Below are 8,637 nucleotides of genomic sequence, written 5' to 3'. Positions count from 1 at the left end.
TCTCTCCCCCTCCATCCCTCTCTCTCCCCCTCCATCCCTCTCTCTCTCTCCCTCTCTCTCTCCCTCTCTCCCCCTCCATCCCTCTCTCTCTCTTGCTCTCTCTCCCTCTCTCCCCCTCCATCCCTCTCTCTCTCTCCCTCTCTCTCTCCCTCTCTCTCTCCCTCTCTCCCCTCCATCCCTCTCTCTCTCTTGCTCTCTCTCCCTCTCTCCCCCTCATCCCTCTCTCTCTCTCCCTCTCTCTCTCAGCCCCTCTATCTCTCTCTCTTTCTCTCCCTGTATCTCTCTCTCCCTCTCTCCCTCCATCTCTCTCTCTCACCCTCTATCCCTCCCTCTCTCTCTCTCTCCCTCTCTCTCCCTCCCTGTGTATCTCTCTCTCTATCTCTCTCTGCCTCTCTGTCTCTCTCTCTTTCTCTCTCTCTCCCTGTATCGCTCTCTCTCTTTCTCTCTCTCACTCTCTCTCACTCTCTCTATCTCTTTCTCTCTCCCTCTCTCACTCTCCCTCTCTCTCTCTCTCACTCTCACACTCTATCTCTTTCTCTCCCTCTCTCTCTCTCACTCTCTCTATCTCTCTCTCACTCTCTCTCTCTCTCTCTTTCTCCCTCTCCTGATCAGATCACATTTGTGCTCCCTCCTCCTCCTCCTCCTCCTCCTCTTCCCCCACTCCCTCCCTCCCTCCTCCTCCTCCCCATCCCCCTTCTTCACCCCCTCCCTCCGGAATCCTCCTGCAGTCAAATAGCCTCAAACTCTGCCTGAGAACTCACCGACGATATCCAGGGCTCTGCCTTAATATCGAGAGAGAGAGAGAGAGAAACCGGGGAAGAGAGAGAGAGAGAGAGAGAGAGAGAGAGAGAGGCTCGGAGCTAATCTGAGAGAGATTTTACTCCTCCAGAAAATCTGGTTTATTTATTTGATCGGTTTTGGGGAAGGAGGGGTCGGGGTTTGCAGGATATGCAGTAAAAGTGGAATTTTATGCCAATAATTAATCTGCTTTTCCTTAATCGGCAGCAGCGAAGAGGTCAGTCTGTGTCAGTCGTCTATTTTTGGAGAAAGGGATATTTTATTTTTTTGTTCTGCAGCTGTTTCCCGCTCCGTCTGGGCTTTTTTTCTCAATGGGACTTATTGGAACGGTCGAATGGGCTTTTTGACGGGGATTCACCAATGCAGCAGGTGAAGGAGGAGCATCCGTAGCTCCGAGTGACCGCACCGGGAGGGGGAAAGATCTCGGGGCTCGCGATCGGGGTCGGGGGGGCGGTGGGGGGGAAGCCAGACGCCCGATATATCCCTTCCCCATTTCCTCCCCCTTGCGTCTGCGAGATAACTGCGATCGTCCGACCTCTCCCGAGCTGACTGCTTCCTCCCCGGGGAAAGTCCCCGGAGATTTCACCGCCCTGATTTAATAAAACCTCGGACTTTGAATTATTTATTAAATCCCTCCGATTCCCCCCACTCTGTAAATTATTTATTATATCCCCCCGATTCCCCCCACTCTGTAAATTATTTATTATATCCCCCCGATTCCCCCCACTCTGTAAATTATTTATTAAATCCCTCCGATTCCCCCCAGACTTTAAATTATTTATTATATCCCCCCGATTCCCCCCACTCTGTAAATTATTTATTATATCCCTCCGATTCCCCCCACTCTGCAAATTATTTATTATATCCCCCCGATTCCCCCCAGACTTTAAATTATTTATTATATCCCCCCGATTCCCCCCACTCTGTAAATTATTTATTATATCCCCCCGATTCCCCCCGGACTTTAAATTATTTATTATATCCCCCCGATTCCCCCCCAGACTTTAAATTATTTATTATATCCCCCCGATTCCCCCCACTCTGTAAATTATTTATTATATCCCCCGATTCCCCCCACTCTGTAAATTATTTATTATATCCCCCGATTCCCCCCACTCTGTAAATTATTTATTATATCCCCCCGATTCCCCCCACTCTGTAAATTATTTATTATATCCCCCCGATTCCCCCCACTCTGTAAATTATTTATTATATCCCCCCCGATTCCCCCCAGACTTTAAATTATTTATTATATCCCCCCGATTCCCCCCACTCTTTAAATTATTTATTATATCCCCCCGATTCCCCCCACTCTGTAAATTATTTATTATATCCCCCCGATTCCCCCAGACTTTAAATTATTTATTATATCCCCCGATTCCCCCCACTCTGTAAATTATTTATTATATCCTCCGATTCCCCCCACTCTGTAAATTATTTATTATATCCCCCCGATTCCCCCCACTCTGCAAATTATTTATTATATCCCCCGATTCCCCCCAGACTTTAAATTATTTATTATATCCCCCCGATTCCCCCCACTCTGCAAATTATTTATTATATCCCCCCGATTCCCCCCAGACTTTAAATTATTTATTATATCCCCCCGATTCCCCCCAGACTTTAAATTATTTATTATATCCCCCGATTCCCCCCAGACTTTAAATTATTTATTATATCCCCCCGATTCCCCCCACTCTTTAAATTATTGATTATATCCCCCCGATTCCCCCCAGACTTTAAATTATTTATTATATCCCCCGATTCCCCCCAGACTTTAAATTATTTATTATATCCCCCCGATTCCCCCCACTCTTTAAATTATTTATTATATCCCCCCGATTCCCCCCACTCTGTAAATTATTTATTATATCCCCCCGATTCCCCCCACTCTGTAAATTATTTATTATATCCCCCCGATTCCCCCCACTCTGCAAATTATTTATTATATCCCCCCGATTCCCCCCACTCTGTAAATTATTTATTATATCCCCCCGATTCCCCCCAGACTTTAAATTATTTATTATATCCCCCCGATTCCCCCAATCTTTAAATTATTTATTATATCCCCCCGATTCCCCCACTCTGTAAATTATTTATTATATCCCCCCGATTCCCCCACTCTGTAAATTATTTATTATATCCCCCCGATTCCCCCACTCTTTAAATTATTTATTATATCCCCCCGATTCCCCCCACTCTGTAAATTATTTATTATATCCCCCCGATTCCCCCCAGACTTTAAATTATTTATTATATCCCCCCGATTCCCCCCAGACTTTAAATTATTTATTATATCCCCCCGATTCCCCCCAGACTTTAAATTATTTATTATATCCCCCCGATTCCCCCCAGACTTTAAATTATTTATTATATCCCCCCGATTCCCCCCAGACTTTAAATTATTTATTATATCCCCCCGATTCCCCCCAGACTTTAAATTATTTATTATATCCCCCCGATTCCCCCCACTCTGTAAATTATTTATTATATCCCCCCGATTCCCCCCAGACTTTAAATTATTTATTATATCCCCCCCGATTCCCCCCAGACTTTAAATTATTTATTATATCCCCCCGATTCCCCCCAGACTTTAAATTATTTATTATATCCCCCCGATTCCCCCCAGACTTTAAATTATTTATTATATCCCCCCGATTCCCCCCAGACTTTAAATTATTTATTATATCCCCCCGATTCCCCCCAGACTTTAAATTATTTATTATATCCCCCGATTCCCCCACTCTTTAAATTATTTATTATATCCCCCCGATTCCCCCCAGACTTTAAATTATTTATTATATCCCCCCGATTCCCCCACTCTTTAAATTATTTATTATATCCCCCCGATTCCCCCCAGACTTTAAATTATTTATTATATCCCCCCGATTCCCCCCACTCTGTAAATTATTTATTATATCCCCCCGATTCCCCCCAGACTTTAAATTATTTATTATATCCCCCCGATTCCCCCCAGACTTTAAATTATTTATTATAGCCCCCGATTCCCCCCACTCTGTAAATTATTTATTATATCCCCCCGATTCCCCCCAGACTTTAAATTATTTATTATATCCCCCCGATTCCCCCACTCTTTAAATTATTTATTATATCCCCCGATTCCCCCACTCTTTAAATTATTTATTATATCCCCCCGATTCCCCCACTCTTTAAATTATTTATTATATCCCCCCGATTCCCCCACTCTTTAAATTATTTATTATATCCCCCCCGATTCCCCCCACTCTTTAAATTATTTATTATATCCCCCCGATTCCCCCCACTCTGTAAATTATTTATTATATCCCCCCGATTCCCCCCACTCTTTAAATTATTTATTATATCCCCCCCGATTCCCCCACTCTTTAAATTATTTATTATATCCCCTGATTCCCCCACTCTTTAAATTATTTATTATATCCCCCCGATTCCCCCCACTCTGTAAATTATTTATTATATCCCCCCGATTCCCCCACTCTTTAAATTATTTATTATATCCCCCCGATTCCCCCCAGACTTTAAATTATTTATTATATCCCCCCGATTCCCCCCACTCTTTAAATTATTTATTATATCCCCCCCGATTCCCCCACTCTTTAAATTATTTATTATATCCCCCCGATTCCCCCCACTCTGTAAATTATTTATTATATCCCCCCCGATTCCCCCCAGGCTTTAAATTATTTATTATATCCCCCCGATTCCCCCCAGACTTTAAATTATTTATTATATCCCCCCGATTCCCCCCACTCTTTAAATTATTTATTATATCCCCCCGATTCCCCCCAGACTTTAAATTATTTATTATATCCCCCCGATTCCCCCCACTCTGTAAATTATTTATTATATCCCCCCGATTCCCCCACTCTTTAAATTATTTATTATATCCCCCCGATTCCCCCCAGACTTTAAATTATTTATTATATCCCCCCGATTCCCCCAGACTTTAAATTATTTATTATATCCCCCCGATTCCCCCCACTCTTTAAATTATTTATTATATCCCCCCGATTCCCCCAGACTTTAAATTATTTATTATATCCCCCCGATTCCCCCCACTCTTTAAATTATTTATTATATCACCCCGATTCCCCCCAGACTTTAAATTATTTATTATATCCCCCCGATTCCCCCACTCTTTAAATTATTTATTATATCCCCCCGATTCCCCCACTCTTTAAATTATTTATTATATCCCCCCGATTCCCCCACTCTTTAAATTATTTATTATATCCCCCCCGATTCCCCCCACTCTTTAAATTATTTATTATATCCCCCCGATTCCCCCCACTCTGTAAATTATTTATTATATCCCCCCGATTCCCCCCACTCTGTAAATTATTTATTATATCCCCCGATTCCCCCACTCTTTAAATTATTTATTATATCCCCCCGATTCCCCCCAGACTTTAAATTATTTATTATATCCCCCCGATTCCCCCACTCTTTAAATTATTTATTATATCCCCCCCGATTCCCCCACTCTTTAAATTATTTATTATATCCCCCTGATTCCCCAGACTTTAAATTATTTATTATATCCCCCCGATTCCCCCACTCTTTAAATTATTTATTATATCCCCCCGATTCCCCCCACTCTGTAAATTATTTATTATATCCCCCCGATTCCCCCCACTCTTTAAATTATTTATTATATCCCCCCCGATTCCCCCACTCTTTAAATTATTTATTATATCCCCCTGATTCCCCAGACTTTAAATTATTTATTATATCCCCCCGATTCCCCCACTCTTTAAATTATTTATTATATCCCCCCGATTCCCCCCACTCTGTAAATTATTTATTATATCCCCCCGATTCCCCACTCTTTAAATTATTTATTATATCCCCCCGATTCCCCCCAGACTTTAAATTATTTATTATATCCCCCCGATTCCCCCCACTCTTTAAATTATTTATTACATCCCCCCCGATTCCCCCACTCTTTAAATTATTTATTATATCCCCCCGATTCCCCCCACTCTGTAAATTATTTATTATATCCCCCCCGATTCCCCCCAGGCTTTAAATTATTTATTATATCCCCCCGATTCCCCCCAGACTTTAAATTATTTATTATATCCCCCCGATTCCCCCCACTCTTTAAATTATTTATTATATCCCCCCGATTCCCCCCAGACTTTAAATTATTTATTATATTATCCCCCGATTCCCCCCAGACTTTAAATTATTTATTATATCCCCCCGATTCCCCCCACTCTTTAAATTATTTTTATATCCCCCCGATTCCCCCAGACTTTAAATTATATATTATATCCCCCCGATTCCCCCAGACTTTAAATTATTTATTATATCCCCCCGATTCCCCCACTCTTTAAATTATTTATTATATCCCCCCGATTCCCCCCAGACTTTAAATTATTTATTATATCCCCCGATTCCCCCACTCTTTAAATTATTTATTATATCCCCCCGATTCCCCCACTCTTAAATTATTTATTATATCCCCCCCGATTCCCCCAGACTTTAAATTATTTATTATATCCCCCCGATTCCCCCACTCTTTAAATTATTTATTATATCCCCCCCGATTCCCCCACTCTTTAAATTATTTATTATATCCCCCCGATTCCCCCAGACTTTAAATTATTTATTATATCCCCCCGATTCCCCCACTCTTTAAATTATTTATTATATCCCCCCGATTCCCCCACTCTTTAAATTATTTATTATATCCCCCCGATTCCCCCCAGACTTTAAATTATTTATTATATCCCCCCGATTCCCCCACTCTTTAAATTATTTATTATATCCCCCCGATTCCCCCCAGACTTTAAATTATTTATTATATCCCCCCGATTCCCCCACTCTTTAAATTATTATTATATCCCCCCGATTCCCCCAGACTTTAAATTATTTATTATATCCCCCCGATTCCCCCACTCTTTAAATTATTTATTATATCCCCCCGATTCCCCCCACTCTTTAAATTATTTATTATATCCCCCCGATTCCCCCCAGACTTTAAATTATTTATTATATCCCCCCGATTCCCCCACTCTTTAAATTATTTATTATATCCCCCCGATTCCCCCCAGACTTTAAATTATTTATTATATCCCCCCGATTCCCCCACTCTTTAAATTATTTATTATATCCCCCCGATTCCCCCCAGACTTTAAATTATTTATTATATCCCCCCGATTCCCCCACTCTTTAAATTATTTATTATATCCCCCCGATTCCCCCCAGACTTTAAATTATTTATTATATCCCCCCGATTCCCCCACTCTGTAAATTATTTATTATATCCCCCCGATTCCCCCCACTCTTTAAATTGTTTATTATATCCCCCCGATTCCCCCCAGACTTTAAATTATTTATTATATCCCCCCGATTCCCCCCAGACTTTAAATTATTTATTATATCCCCCCGATTCCCCCACTCTTTAAATTATTTATTATATCCCCCCGATTCCCCCCACTCTGTAAATTATTTATTATATCCCCCCGATTCCCCCCACTCTTTAAATTATTTATTATATCCCCCCCGATTCCCCCACTCTTTAAATTATTTATTATATCCCCCCGATTCCCCCCACTCTTTAAATTATTTATTATATCCCCCCCGATTCCCCCACTCTTTAAATTATTTATTATATCCCCCCGATTCCCCCCACTCTGTAAATTATTTATTATATCCCCCCCGATTCCCACCAGGCTTTAAATTATTTATTATATCCCCCCGATTCCCCCCAGACTTTAAATTATTTATTATATCCCCCCGATTCCCCCCAGACTTTAAATTATTTATTATATCCCCCCCGATTCCCCCACTCTTTAAATTATTTATTATATCCCCCCGATTCCCCCCACTCTTTAAATTATTTATTATATCCCCCCCGATTCCCCCACTCTTTAAATTATTTATTATATCCCCCCGATTCCCCCCACTCTGTAAATTATTTATTATATCCCCCCCGATTCCCACCAGGCTTTAAATTATTTATTATATCCCCCCGATTCCCCCCAGACTTTAAATTATTTATTATATCCCCCCGATTCCCCCCAGACTTTAAATTATTTATTATATCCCCCCGATTCCCCCCACTCTTTAAATTATTTATTATATCCCCCCGATTCCCCCCAGACTTTAAATTATTTATTATATCCCCCCGATTCCCCCCAGACTTTAAATTATTTATTATATCCCCCCGATTCCCCCACTCTTTAAATTATTTATTATATCCCCCCGATTCCCCCCACTCTTTAAATTATTTATTGTATCCCCCCGATTCCCCCCAGACTTTAAATTATTTATTATATCCCCCCGATTCCCCCACTCTTTAAATTATTTATTATATCCCCCCCGATTCCCCCACTCTTTAAATTATTTATTATATCCCCCCGATTCCCCCCACTCTTTAAATTATTTATTATATCCCCCCGATTCCCCCCACTCTGTAAATTATTTATTATATCCCCCCGATTCCCCCCAGGCTTTAAATTATTTATTATATCCCCCCGATTCCCCCCACTCTTTAAATTATTTATTATATCCCCCCGATTCCCCCCAGACTTTAAATTATTTATTATATCCCCCCGATTCCCCCACTCTTTAAATTATTTATTATATCCCCCGATTCCCCCCAGACTTTAAATTATTTATTATATCCCCCCGATTCCCCCCGGACTTTAAATTATTTATTATATCCCCCCGATTCCCCCCAGACTTTAAATTATTTATTATATCCCCCCGATTCCCCCCGGACTTTAAATTATTTATTATATCCCCCCGATTCCCCCCAGACTTTAAATTATTTATTATATCCCCCCGATTCCCCCCACTCTTTAAATTATTTATTATATCCCCCCGATT

Source organism: Heptranchias perlo, unplaced genomic scaffold (assembly GCF_035084215.1).
Source record: "Heptranchias perlo isolate sHepPer1 unplaced genomic scaffold, sHepPer1.hap1 HAP1_SCAFFOLD_1637, whole genome shotgun sequence".
NCBI lineage: Eukaryota > Metazoa > Chordata > Chondrichthyes > Hexanchiformes > Hexanchidae > Heptranchias > Heptranchias perlo.
The sequence above is the reverse complement of the archived record's forward strand: the minus strand, read 5'-3'. Positions refer to the sequence as shown.